Below are 15,198 nucleotides of genomic sequence, written 5' to 3'. Positions count from 1 at the left end.
AAAAATAATAAACATTAGTTATTTTTTAAATTAGCAAACCTAAAGAATTATAAACATTAGGCCTTAGAATAATAAACATGATAGGCCTTCACAGAAGATGAAAAAGCAATTATTTCTGTATTCCCTAGCCCAGGAGGAATCAATGTGAATAAGACTGCTGCTGCTGTGAAGAAAACTAGTTAGAAATAGGCTGTATGCACACCATGTACCAGCACAGGGCAGGTGCTTTTGCTGTATTGAATCTGAAGAACTGTACTGATTCACAAGTGGTGCAGAAGAAAGGCAGTGGGTCACACAAGCTGTCTCCATGGCAAACAAGCATAAATTTAATACTATGTTACTATCCATATGCATTTTAGAGATAAGAATTTAAAAATTAATTCATTGGGTAATTAAACCACAAAAATGCATCTGATACTTTTGCCTGGAATTTGGACTTTCTCACGCTCTGAAATCTAACTTTATGATCCTGAAGGGGAAAATGGGTCATTAGGACGAGTACATTAAAGAAAGCTCTAAATGCTAGTCAGAGCACATGTATCTAGGAATGCCCCCAGGATTTTGTTTATTATAAAGAAATTGCTGAATTCTCTCACATAAAAGATAATTCCCTAGATCTAAACAGTCCCCATTAATGTAGCGTGATCCAATAGCCTCCATCCTACTTTTGTGCCACAAAGTAATCCGGAAAAACATATTATGTTTGGAGGAGAAAAAAATACATTTTCTGCTGGGAGAACTTTTTGTTGAGAAGTGCCGCTTTAAACATGCAGGCCATACCTAACTGTACTCTAATGGAGACTGATTTATAAGTGTAGCACAGACAAGTAGCCAGAAGGATCAATATATATATTAAATACTTCCTTGATTTGTCACAAATCTCCTAAAATCATACATACTTGGAGATAGAATGTACAACCTATATTTATAAATATTATTTAAAGAATCAATTATAACATTTAGTAGACATATATTACTATTTCTCTATCATAGCCTGGTCCCAAGTGCCACAACATGAAATGTAGATAGCTTTGGAAAGGAAGCTATTGTAAACATACACAGACTGAGAATGTTGTTACCCTGGCAACCAAGAGATCTGAGAACTTATTCCTTCAGGTTGCAATTCTGATTATGAGCTTCCACATCTGCTTGCATAGGAATGAGACACCTGGGATTACATTTCTAGACTGATGAGTGAGAAATTAGAAAACAATAGACATTACATAGCTAATTTTGTGCAGTGATGAAAATTAGTCTTCTCTTGTTCATTGTCATGGCCCAGAATATCTGAGGACATCAGTATTCATATCCTGATTAAGCATCCAGCCTTTTCCCTACTTACTTTAACAGGAGCAACACCTGTAAGAAAAACAGTGCAGATGTTCTCCTGCTTTGTGCTAACATGGGCTAAGGACTATTTTGTTAGGGAGATTGTAAGCAATCCTTTCTGTTAAAGCAATATATAAGCCAGAGAAAGGAGGAAATATTGCACATTAGATGGTGATCAGGAAAGAGCAAGCGCTTCTGTTGGCTATTTCCAAGAGCAACAGGTGCAAAACAGATTAATTTCCTGTAAAATTTTATTTTACTGTCCACATGAACAAAGTTACAACTCAGATGGCTTAGGTGGTGGGAATTACTGCAGAAGGATGCTATTATTCCCTAATGTCTTCTCTGCAAATTCTCAGTGTTTGCTATATGCAAATGACTTTTTATGGATGCTGCCATGACAGCAGGGTTATTTTATTCAGCCCAACATCTAGAGGCAAACTACCTCAGCTAGGCTGTTACTAGTATATCTGACAAGTAAGTGAATTTTCAACACTTGTATTCAACATGATTGACTCCCTCAGACAGTCCTACATTAGATCAGCTGAAGTTATTGGATTTGTTATCAAAATTAGGTTTATTATAATTAATGACTTTTGAACTTTGACTTGTGAACAAAACAATTTTTGAAGGGGTTATGGATTGGTTGGTTGCCTCCAAGATCATTTAGTTTTCTTTCATGAGGCAAAATGAATGGAAAAATTACTTTGGTATTACTCCTTTCCCTACTAAATGTGTTCTACTATTTTCTGAACACCTTTTTGTTGTAGATTTTTAATGTTGAGAAAGGAGCACTAAGTTTTTGTATATATATCCAGAATTAGCCAAAGAAACTGTCTTGTGAAGGGTAGTATCCCTAAAAACCATTAAGATTTGCTTTTTAATTTCTTTTACTTCTTTTAGATCAATTTATAGAATTATACTAAGTTTTTGAATACTGAGGCTAAAAAATATTCATGATAGCACCTGTGCAATTTTAGCAGCAAGTTTTCTAACATACACAACCTTCAGTGCACTCTACCAAAACCAAAAGATTAACACCACACACCCTACCCCTCAAAAATCCTCATAGATTTACAGCCTGATTTAACATTACTTTGAATTTGACTCAAGTAATAGCATACCCTCAAGTTTTCACCTACTTTCATGCTCTGACTGACTGAAAATTTCAGACTTTCCAGAGTAAGAAATGCATTCAAACTTTAGCCATCAGTACTGGGTAAATTATCACTTACCACTCTATTGGATGGCACACATTGAAACTGAAGTCTCTGAACTTCTTTCCATGCAGCAAACACAAGTGGAGCCTTGCACACAAAGCCCAATGTTTATCTACCTGAAGGTGAATATCAAGTAGTTTTTCTTTCTGTGGCCATAAATAAAAATTGAAGACTTACAATGAAATATATAGCTTACCATTAGACAGACAACATATCAGTGCTAATAGAAGCAAATAAAAACCTATTTTTTTTACAACAGAATAAATATTTTGAAAATTTGAGTACTTCACATCATGCACCAAACTTTGCTGTACATTCTCGAGATTTGAATCTCCAGAATTTGTTTCACTGAGTAGTGTAACTCATATCAATGTGTGAGGAAAAACAGGTAAATTCAAAATTTCTAGGCAAGCCTAGAAAATGACCCGAAATATTTGTATCCTCTCACACTGAGCCCTCTTATCTGCATGCCACTTACGTAACACTTCATAAGTTATGAAAACACAAATTCAATCAACAGTAGAAATTTAACACCTCTGTTCTTTATTTCTCATCTTTTTAAATCCTAGTTCTCAACTATGCTGCTAAAAAGTGTAGGCAGACTTGAAAGGAGGAAAAAAAATATTCTTAATAGGAATCCCCTTAAGGAACAGCATTACTGTTATGTTGTGTTAACATATTAAGTGATTTAAAAAGAAGAAAATAGTTCACTGTCCTCATTTTCAGCTGGGATAAAGTTAATTTTCTTCCTAGCAACTGGTACAGTGTGGTGTTTTGGATGTAGTATGATCATGATGTTGATAACAAACTGATGTTTCAGTCGGTGCTGAGCAGTGCTAACCCAAAGGATTAGTCAAGGACTTTTCTGTTTCCCATGCTCTGCCAACCAGGAGGTGCACAAGAAGCTGGGAGGGAGCATGGACAGAACAGCTGACCTGAACTGGACAAAGGGATGTTCCACACCAGGGAACATCAAGTCCAGTACATAAACTGGGAAGGCTCAATCACTGCTCAGAGAAAGGCTGGGTGTTGGTAAGTAGGTGGTGAGCAGTGATTTTGTGCATCAAGCACCTCTCTGTTGCTTAGAGTGTTTTATTACTCTCTATTTTTGTTATATCTTTTTTCATTACATTATTGTTGTTGTAGTGGTTATTTTTGCTGTTGTTATTATGATTAAACATAATTTTTTTATATATGTTATATTGGTGGCAGTACTTGGGACCATGCAACTGCACAGCACATCATTGCTAGCTGGTTTTAAACCACAAAAAGTTAAATCAGCTTGGGCTGAGTATATGAATAGTTCAAATATTACATCTAAATTATGATATGTATCTAAAGACACATAAAAAGAGGTACTCTTGTAAGAGCAAAAAGATTTTTAGATTGCTCTTCAATGCACAAACCTTTGAAAGTCTCAAATAAAACCACGGACATCTAACCCTGAATATATTAATACATACTTTTCTTATATATATTATTAGATATTTATACTATATTAAAAACTTATGTTATTAAAATATTTATATATTAATAGTGTAATATTTTTATCATATATAAAAAATATATATCAATATATACATTGCAAAGAACTGCTCAGAGCTTAATTTGATTATATTAATTAAGCTGAGAGAAAATATTTTTTTACCAGCAGGAAAGAGCAAGAGGAATACTAGTAAGAGAATATTTAAGATTCTTGGCACATTAGACAGATGGGCACACATTTGCCTGGGGAACACTGAAATCTAAGCTGAAGTTTGGGAAAACTACAAGGTATTATAAAATTAATATTTGTTAAGATGGCAAGAAATACTTTCTAGGTGTTCTTTTGCCAGCACTGGGAAAAGCATCCTATACCCCTCCAACCTTGGAAGGAAATCATACACGAGTGTGGTTACAAAAACACCAGATATATTGTCCTGCTTCAGAATACATTTATCAGATACAGGACTTTCAACTTGTAGTACTTTTCATCTCATCTCTCAAATAACTTCACTGTATCACCTCCATCCCTTCCTAAATACAGGACGTGCCCATTTCTCCACTTTCCAGTAGCACTTGTTTGGTTGATTTTCTAGTATGATCTGGTATTTATGATATAGATACCCTATGAATTTCTGTGCTGGATATTAATTTTGCTCAAATAACTGGCCCCCCAACCCCCACCTTTTGCTGTCTACAGTATCCCGACATTTTCGTGTCACCATCTTGTTAGTGATGCCAAAGGGTCATCTGCACAAACATGAGTCTGCTTTTTTATTCTGCAGCAACCTGAAACTCCTCATGTGGTTATCTTGTTAGTTGTGCCACAGGTCAGGATTAGCCACCTGCATGCAAACCCCAATCTGTAGCTCAAACAAGTTCCTGAATTTTAGAAGCAAATGAAGTCAAGCTTTGTATGTGTCCTCTGAAAATTGGAACTTTAGGGTTAGCAATGGATGAAGTGTTAGTGACAAATGCTTACTTTTTAATTACTTTTCTGATAATTTAGTTACTTTTCTGATAATTAGTAGCTTTATGCAGGCAATATTAAAAGATTCAATCCCTTCAGTGTAGTTATTCCTACAATTGTTTTTTTTCCAGCAGATTTCTCTTATTTGGTCCTAAAAAAAAAAGTGCTATCCACTTTCCTGCTTAAACACAACTTTCTTTAGTTATACCAAGCACAAAGATCCATCTAATGAAAAGGTCTGTTCACATCATGCTGAGTATGGAACGTGCCAAACAATGCTGTTTTGCAGCCTTTGGATTCAAATTTAAGAGTAGTTTCTAATGTTTTGGTGGCTGCAATCTTCTTGCTTTAGAATTTCTTCAACCCATTTCATTGAGCTGCTAATAAAATTTTTTATTACAAGCTGAGAAAGTCTCATTATTTAAGAGCAGAGTTTAACTACAGTTTTGGTTTTCATACCATTTTAATAATCTAGCCTCACTTCCTACAAACATGTGGACAAAAACCTCAACCTGAAGTTAGAATTAGCATGTTCAACAAATTTGGTAACAACCAACCAAAATAAAATCCGTGGACATGGCAGAAGGTATCAGTCAACTGCTGTTATCGCTGGGCAAGAAGAAGAAGAATTATCTGCACACATACACCATAGCTGTTAAATCCTATGCAAGCTGTCATAAACAGCTACTATTGTTGCAGAAACTGAATAGGTGAATTTCTTCTTTTGAAGTGTATCTTTAGTTCCTTCAATATACATTTTGCTTAATTTTCAAGGTCTGAGACATGGGATAACATGAGGTCCTCAGCTTTGGTAAATCACTCTAATTCTCCAGGAAGACTAAAGGTGAAGCAAGTGGAGTCCACCAAAAAAATGTCCACAAAGCACTTTGGTGTTACAGACATCTAATTAAATCATTAAGTTCTTGAATTCTCAAAGGGTCAGTATCTGACACCTTAGTCACCAAAAACACCAAGTCTAGAACATTCACATTACTGCATACGATTTTTCAAAACACACATGCACAGAAGGGGGAAAATAACCACTTGTTCATTCATGTTGGAAAAGTGCAACTCAGGCTGCCACGTGACTCTTCTAATAGGCTTTTTTTGTGGTTGTATATTTTTGCACAGCTTTATCAGACGCCTTCCCCTCTACCCTTGCTTACCATCATAATCTAATTTTCTCTGATCAGGCACTTTTAGATATTTAGATATTTTTATATACACCCCTAGGATTTGGTTGGTCAGTCATCATACACATATTTTTGCTATTTATGCATAGCAAAGGTAGACAGACATTGATGGACATTTTTAATTTTGCTAATATGATAATATGAATTATTTGCTTTGTTTTAGTGTACTGTAACATTGTTTATTTGATGTTAGAAATTTGTAGGAGGGAAGCTGCCTGCTATCTTTGCTCTAGATGCTGTGCTCTGAACTGGGTTTAAACTTCTGTGAAAGGAGAAGATGGTAATTTGCTTGAGATGGCTGAGCCCAGATAATTGCAAGGTGTTTTGAGAGAGCAGATTGAGGAAGCAGGGAGAGAAGAAAGGATAGATAATGTTAGCCTAGGTAAGGAAGGCTACGTAGCACTAGCAGAGGTTTAAATACTTTACATAGACTTGGTTGTTCAGTTGCTGTAACTTTCCCTCCGTATTGCTTTAGTGTACAAGAACCTAACCATTTATTTCTAGTTTACGCAAAAAGTGATTCCAAAGATGCTAGACTGACTGAGTAGGCAATTCTTTCTTCATTTTTCCAACCTAATGGAATAAGATCTATGAGATAGCAGCATGCCGAGTCCTTGAGAAAGAGCTAGATTAATTCTGGAAAGTTCTGTCAAGGTTGATAAGTACCTAAAAGGAAGCCTGCAGCATCAGTCTGGGCTGGGCTACAATCACCGATAGTGCTTGTAGAGTTTTCTCCTGTGCCTACTTTTTAAAATTTTTATCTTTGAACTCCACATGGGAAGCTTCTCAAGGTTTTTCATTTTGGAAAATTCATCATGCTGGATGGAGTTTTGCTTTATGGCTTCATAAGAAGGCATGGAGGCATGCCTGACAACTACCAACTTCCATAATTTTTTGGGGTCTTCTAGTTCAAAATGACATTGCTTATGGTTAGTGAAGATCCATAACCAGAGCAAGCATTTCTGAGCTAGAAAACCTCATCACATCATTCACAAAAATACAGCCTCTGACATTGCATTCAACTTTGCATTTCAAACTTTGTATGAAATCTAATATTCATATTCTTTTGCACATATTCTTATTCTTCCATCACAGAAGAGAGTCATGTTAATTCTCCTGCTCTGTTGATCAGCATTTCTCAAGTCTTATAGAGACAAACCAGCCTTGAGTACACATTTTGGATGTTCAATATAGGTAATAGAATATTTCAAGAGAACCTATATACACCATCGTATTAAAGCCTTAAGAATCATTCTTTTTTTAAGAATGCAGATAGTAAATTTAAAAATTGCTCCATTTTGACCAGATTTTACTATCTGGCCAAATTGTTGCTGTCAAGGTTATTAATCAAGGTAGAAAGAACTGCATTGAACAATTACACAAGGTTTGGTAGAGGTAAATTATTTTTCTCTGTCATTATTTTATCTTCAAATGCTGCAAATGACTACACACAATGTGTATCACTGTCTAATTAAGTGATTTTAGGGCCTCAGTAGCATCCCTTCCCTAGGGAAGGGAATTAGATGACCAACTGATTTATTTTGTGGCTCATCACTGTGCATGCTGATTTCAGTGCATCCTTATAAAAAAATGCCAAATCCAAAGATAATGAAACAGAATGTTTTTTCATTGAAATAAACAGAAGACATTTTTCTTCTAGAGCACTGGGCTGTAACTGTCATCTGATGTGGGAGAAAAGGGACTACAAGCTTCAATCCAGCTGCACGCAACCCTGAAAAAAAGACAGGAACTATATTAGAAAGACAAGAGTATGCCTTTCTTTTATGATTTTAATAAAGCTCTATCTGTACCATAGCTTCAACAGTCACAGAGATCATTTCTAAAGGGACAAGAATACCACCTACACTGGCAGAAGCAAAACATAACATAACATCTGGAACCTTAAATCCCTCTCAGGTACCTAGTTTAAGGCAGTCCAATAGTCATCCTCCCCAAAGAGAGAGGCAATAAAACTAGAAGGAAAAAAATTAAAATATGCATTGAAACAAAAACCGGGGGGAAATGAAAAAAAACCTCCACAGCTTTATTTTGCTACTCTCTCAATCAAAACTGTGAATTCCTGCATGCTTATGTTCTAAAACATGTTTCAGTAATGAAGAATAACTTAAAAGAACCGACACAAAGATAATGAGACACCAAAAGCAAGAAGTTAATGGAGCAATTCAAAGAATCTTGCTATATCCAAAATTCTTTGAAGTTTACTTAAGAAAATGGTATCTCATCCCCTAGTGATATCCAAGTGATCTTTCTTCTCAAAATTAAAGTCATGAAAAGTGACTTTTCCTTCTTTTCCTTTGTGAAACCCTAAACCTGCCTATTTACTGATTCTAATATAAACATGCATATTTCAGTTTCCACCTCCTAGACCACACAAAAAGCAGTGTAAAGAAACTTCAGAAATGAAGCACAGACTATTTTCCAAATAAACTAGGGGATTTATTTGCATAGCTATCCAAATGTCTATATCAGCTGATCAAAATATTTTTTGCTCTTAAAGATATTAATACCTGTATTTTATTCTAGTATACCAAAATGTTTTACTTATTAATCTCTATTTCACTCTGAATTATTTCAATTATAATATAATACAAAAGTCTGGTACAGAAATAAAATCAAGCCTTCCATAACATTTTATAAATAGGTATATTACATATACACCTATCCCCCAGAGCTAAGTAATTTGACATGTTAACAAACCTCTCTAGAAAGAAAGGGCTTTCATTTAGCAAAAAGATGAGTGGGACCATAAACTCTGACACTTCAACACTTTAGCTCATGACAAATAAACAAGACCTTCTCTCCCATGTCACTTTTACAAGGATTTACCTATTCCTTATTTTCAGCAAAAGAATTTCAATGAGATTTTTTTGTACTAATTTGATTTTTAGTGTCACTGATATAGTAAGAAAATCCAAAATCTGAATATTCAACTGAATTGGAGGAATGAGTAAATGAATAAATGAGTACTCTACACAACAAAGCTGTTCAAACATTTATTCATTTGTCTTATTTATAGTCTCTCTGTCTTAAACTATGAACCAAAGTTTTTGTCATCCCAGATATTAAAGACTTAGTATACCTCTGTATGAATGCCAGTAATTTTTATTTTAATTTAACTTTTCCTGACAGCATTTTCATAACATAAAGAACTATTTTGTGGTTCTATAAATATTTTATATGTTTTACAAAAATATTTCCTAGTGGCTGATTTCTTATGTGATCTCCACTTTTCCACAAAGCTTTTAAGTACATAGTATGTGTGGGTAACTTAAAGTTTATTTGTTTCTTTGGGCTGGTAGCTAGTTTAGTGGCAGCATTGCACTAAATGACAGAGTAGGACATATTGATGTCAAATTATTAAAATGGAAAAAAGCCTGAAGACGCCTAGAGAGAATCTACGACTGGATAATTGCTCTTTGGAGAAGAGTTATTTGACAACCCTTTGACAGAATGGTTTCTGAAAACAGCTCTAAGTTACTAAGCAGAACAAATACTAGCCAACCTCCATGGGACAGGGCTCTTTGCTGTTTTCCTCTGCTCTGCAGACATGGCAAAAGAAGCTACATGCCATACATGGTATGCAGAAAAGATCAACTTAATACAGATTTTGTATATCTGCACAAGTTAGGAGTCTTAGCACAAGCATGGTCCATTTTTACACATAATAAGAATTTGTAGGAAAGAGGCAGAATGGACTCTGACCCCTTTTACACATACTAACAAATATAAGTTTTATAGAAAGCTAAATTTATAGTCAAAAAGCTCAGAAAACAGAATTAAGCAGAACTCTCCCTATAGCAAGGACATACTTAACTTTCCTGATAGATATGGATTTATTTTAATTTTTCTTCAGTTCTCTAGAAAATAGGTTGGAACTAAAGAAAAAGTCTACTAGTTTTGATTTTTTTGAGGTTTTTTAGAGCTTTTGGGGGGGGCCATTTGGCTTTTTTTTTGTGTGTGTGTGTGTGTGTTCTTTTTGGTTTTAAACTTTTTTTTCAGTTTTCTACTTTTTGTTTTTTAACGGTAGTGAAAGGTTGATTCACATAAAAGCTTAATAGCAGAGGGCCAATAAAACACACACATGATTCACACTGGTTTCTCCCACCGCCAAAAATTTTTAGAATCTTCATTTTCTCCCTCTTAGGAAACTGTCCATCTCATCTTTCCTAGTGATATAATTCAATTTTCTATGAGTGTCTAATCGATAAGTAACTGGATATCCAAATCTCCCACTTCCCTACATGATCCCCTAGCCATGAAACTAGATCATACTCATTTTTACTGTTCAGATATTTACTGTTCAGATATTCACTTTATTAGGTGAGGCAGAAATCTAATGCCACAGGTTGAAGGAATTCCATTGTGCAATCAATGGATCCAAAGTCAAGAAAAACTGGGATACTCTTTTAAAGTGAGAGTACTACCTAAAGAAAGAGAATGACCTTGACATAAAAACTCCCATATCCTGGAATTAATGCTAAAAATTCCAAAAATTTAAGTGAGAAGATGCACAATGTCTCGAAAAACTTGAATTCTTTGGAAAAATCAGTCTTAGCTTACATTTAGTTTCAGGATGACAGAACACTTTGACTTATCAGTACTATCAGTTACTTTGTATCACATGACACTGTGGTCAGTGTGGTCGGTCATGTCCAACTATGTCATCACTTCCAATAGTGATGACCATATAAACACAGCACTGGGGCTTTTGTCATTCACCATCTTTAACAGAACACGTTCTAAGCAACATTTCAAACTCACGTGGCTGTTTCCAGCCATTAAGGTCTACCAAGCTGCCTGCCTCAATGGCAATTAAAGTACTTGAAGGAAAAACTACTTGCTTACTCTGCTTTATAGCACACAAATATGCTAAATTCATAGCTAAAGTCAATCAGAACACAGGAGTAATATACTAAATTCAAAAATTCTCTTTGTAGGTTTCATTTCCTCCTATGTTGAAGGAAGTCAACCCATAATTTTTGGAAGGTTTCAACAGACTTGAGCCAATCAGAAAAATAAGCAAACTGGGTTTTCATTAAGTATTCATAAAACACCATTTCATCAGTATTCATGAAACACCTATTCCTTTTGCAAATCTGTATTTTCACCTCTTTTTGTCATATGATTAACCACCTCGGATACTGCATGGAATGAACATCATGAAGAACAACAATGAAAAAAAAAAAAAACAAGGCAAGTTATTCTGATGAAAAAAGTATTTGAATTGCTGAGATTTTGAAGAAATGTATTATCTCTATTCCCCAGTTCTCAGCAGTGTACAAAACATGACTAGAACAAAAAGAGTATTTTATTTCCAGCAAAATAGCTAATTCTAGTTATTTCTGTTTAGTGATGAGAATGGATTTAAAGTGGAAATAATGGTTCTGAAGGAAACTCCATTTTTCCTTTTTGAAAATGACTGTTAAATATGGATATTTGGGCATCACTATTTAATGCAGTTTTTTATGCATTCTGTCCATACCCATTCTGAATTTAGGTTAAGATATGAATGAACTGTCTCTGTGAATGCAAAAATAAGTTTTCTGGAGCTGAAAATTATGTCATAGGAATCATTACCTGAATTGTAGAAGCTAACGGGGCTTGAAAAAAATGGAAAATTACAATAAAATAAATATGATATTCATGAGAAAATCACAACACATTTTATAACTGTGTTTTGCAGTGGAAAGTAATTAGCAATCACTGTTGGGCAGAAAGCATACAATAGTTGTAACATATATATCTTATATTACTTGACAATTTCCACATGTAAAAAAATACCTAAAGGCCTTCCAAAGATCTCTTCTATATCCTTCAGTGGCTGGAAACATAAAAGCAGTGATTACAGCTCAGAAAGACTTTTCAAATGCAATCTGAAACCTGTTTATGATTGATTGTCATTATTATTACATTGAGCGCTTGCCATACATTTTAATATTGTATTGATGGAAGTAGTCTGAACTGATCAATACTGCAGCTCGCTCATACTCATAGGTGTTATGATTGATACAAATAGTAAAGCAAGTGGTTTTTTTAGCACATAGTCTTTCCAAGCAACCCAGGAACAAAGAGTTCTTACTTTCACATGCTCTGTATATTAGAGTAAGAAAGTGAATATCAAGTTCAAAAGGTGTCACTCCATTCTTCTACTGACTGACCACAAGGAGGTTCATTGGAAAACTTTGATACAGAGAAAATAGCATAGCAGCAATGAAATGTAGCAGATGTTTATTTGGACAAGCAGAAGCCTCGTTCTACTCTGAAGAAATGCCCTAAGAAACTATTGTATTCTAGCTATAGTCTTTTTTCAGTAAACTCTACTGTTGGGATGCCAGGCAAAGTATGTGCTGTACACTGAGCAGCAGCAGTAGAGCTCAATGCAAGAATGTTTATATTGCCCTGGGATCTAACATTGACACCCAGCTTTCCACCTTTTTCCCTCATCCATTGAAACTTCCCTAAAGCAGTCTGCAGGACATTTTGGTCTCTCTGCTCTTTTTTTTTTTTTTCATTGGACATGTAGAATAAATGATTTCTATTTATGTGGAATGCTTTTGTATTTTATCTCAGTTTTTAATATTTCATTCTCTGCATCAAAGTTTCAGTTAAAAATAAACATATACAACCTTTTAAATGTTTTACTTTTTTTTTCATGATACTTTGAGGAGCTTCTGCCAAAATTATGGCATTAGTAAGTGTTTCAGATTTAATGCCACCTAAAACTGACAGAGGTAGAAAAAGGGAAAAAAGATAGGATGGGAAGGGATTCCACTGATTTCAGCTGCAGAACTATGTTGTACTAATAACAACCCTGGTTTTGAAAAAGTCTTTAAAAACGTAACTGATGTAGGAGATCTCAAATCATAACTATGACCAATGTTGCTAGACTTCTTCATTTGTTGAATCTACAGCATATTAATAGAGACAGCTTTGCCTAGCAATACTGTGGGCAGAATTATCTCTGAACATAAAATTTTGAAATATTTTTTGTCATTGGGTGAATTAGTAGAAATGGAAATAAAGTCCCCGTAATCATAAAAGCATCATTTTTAAAGGCACCTTTAGTCCATTCTCCTGCTCAGTTAGTCCATCAACAAGTCAACTGGTGCTTTATCTATCAAAGTCTTGAAAAGTTCTAGAATCAAAATACTACTACCTGTTCCACTGCAGCACTAGCCTACTATGTAAATATTTTCTCCTGATGTCCAATATGAACCTCCCAAGGTGCAGCCTGAGTATTGTCTCCTGATTATCACTTGCCTCTGAAGAGGAGAGTTTATGTCCACTACCTCTGTCACACTTTCAAGCAGCTATAGGCCACACTTGTAGGGTCCTCTTCAGTACAATGAACAAGCCCACTTTACTCAACCTTGTGGGACATTTGTACCCCAAATTACAGTAGCACCCCTCCAATGGGCTCTCTCCAGCTACTCAACACTGTGCTTCAAGCAGGGAGCCACATTTGCACAGAGCAGTTTCTGTGTGCTTTCATCAGTGTCAAGCAGACAGTAACTTCGTTCAAAGACACTAGCCATCCTTACCCTAAGGAGCTGGAGTGTGTGGCTTGCCTTCTTTAGGATGAGAATACCTTGCTGACTCGTATTCAGCTGGACACCTTCAAGAATATCCAGTTCATTTCCAAGAGCCCTGTTTCTCCAACATTCAGTCATCAGCCTCCAACACATGGGTTATTCTACTGCAGGTACAAACTTTTGCCTTTATTTTGTGCTGAAATTAATATGTTTCTATTTTTCCAAGTTTCAAGTTTCCCAAGTTCTCTCTCAATTGAAGTTTTAGAGTTTAGTATATCAGTAATTTCACCCCACTTGCTGTCATCAACAGATCTGATAAAAGGGCAGTCTGTGTTGTGACACAGGCCAGTGATAAAGATATTCAATTACCTGGGCTTCAGTGTTGACCCCAAGACTTCTCTGCTTATCAGGAACCAAAGAGATGTTCAACCAATGATTGTCTCATTTTATACATAAAGATCCAGCCAATGTTCCGTCCACTTAATTATCCTTATTTCCAGAACATACTTCATGAGCTTCCAAGTGAAAATACTGTGGCAGATGGCGTAAGAAATTTAACTGAAATTAAGGTATATTGCATGCATCAGTCTTTCAGCTTCCTCATTTCAATGTAGAAAATAATTACGTCCAGCATGATTTAGCTATCATAAATCCATGTTGGCTATTCTTTACTATCTGTTTGCCCAGACAGCCAAAATTTAGACAGTTATTAACAGAACGCAAAACTACTTCATGCAGAAACTTACTAAAACTTGGACAAATTTGTCACTCCTTACCAAAGAATGGACAAATCCAGACAGGTTCTGAACACTGAGGAGAAATAATTAAACCATGAAATGTGTAATGGACTTGTGGGATGTGACTATTAATATAGGATTGTTAAAATGTATATCACCTGAGAGAATACTTTAATGCTAATTAAGTTTTATAGCACACCATAATTCTAATGACTGATAGCTCAGTTACAAGACAGAAGAGCATTTGCTAACACAGGCACTTATTCATGCTAACTCCATCACTCAGCTTAGAACCAGAACCATTTACTGCTAGCATTAATTATAAGCTCAAATGATTCTTCTCAACCTAAAACTCTCTTTTAAAACCAAGTTTCACACATACAGCTCTATGGAAGGAATTTTTTTTCAAATTACTTAGCTGCCAGTCCCAGATCAAGTTGTATCAAATGATTGCATTCATATTCTTCCCCATGAAGAACTATTTTTGTCTTAAACTAGGTGGTCTATCTGGCAATTTATCCTACAGCAGTGAAAATAATGAGCAACAATTAGAAGGCAGGTGGTCAAGTACAGTTTTACTAAGCTTCCTGACTATGAAGACAAAACTTGCTTGAATTATGCAACTCCATAGACTATTCCAGAAATTTTACTCTGATTTCAGTGAAGCATTTCACCTGATTTCACCTAAAGCATCTTCATTTTTTGCAGTACTCC

Source organism: Taeniopygia guttata, chromosome 2 (assembly GCF_048771995.1).
Source record: "Taeniopygia guttata chromosome 2, bTaeGut7.mat, whole genome shotgun sequence".
NCBI lineage: Eukaryota > Metazoa > Chordata > Aves > Passeriformes > Estrildidae > Taeniopygia > Taeniopygia guttata.
This window is presented reverse-complemented; position numbering follows the sequence as displayed.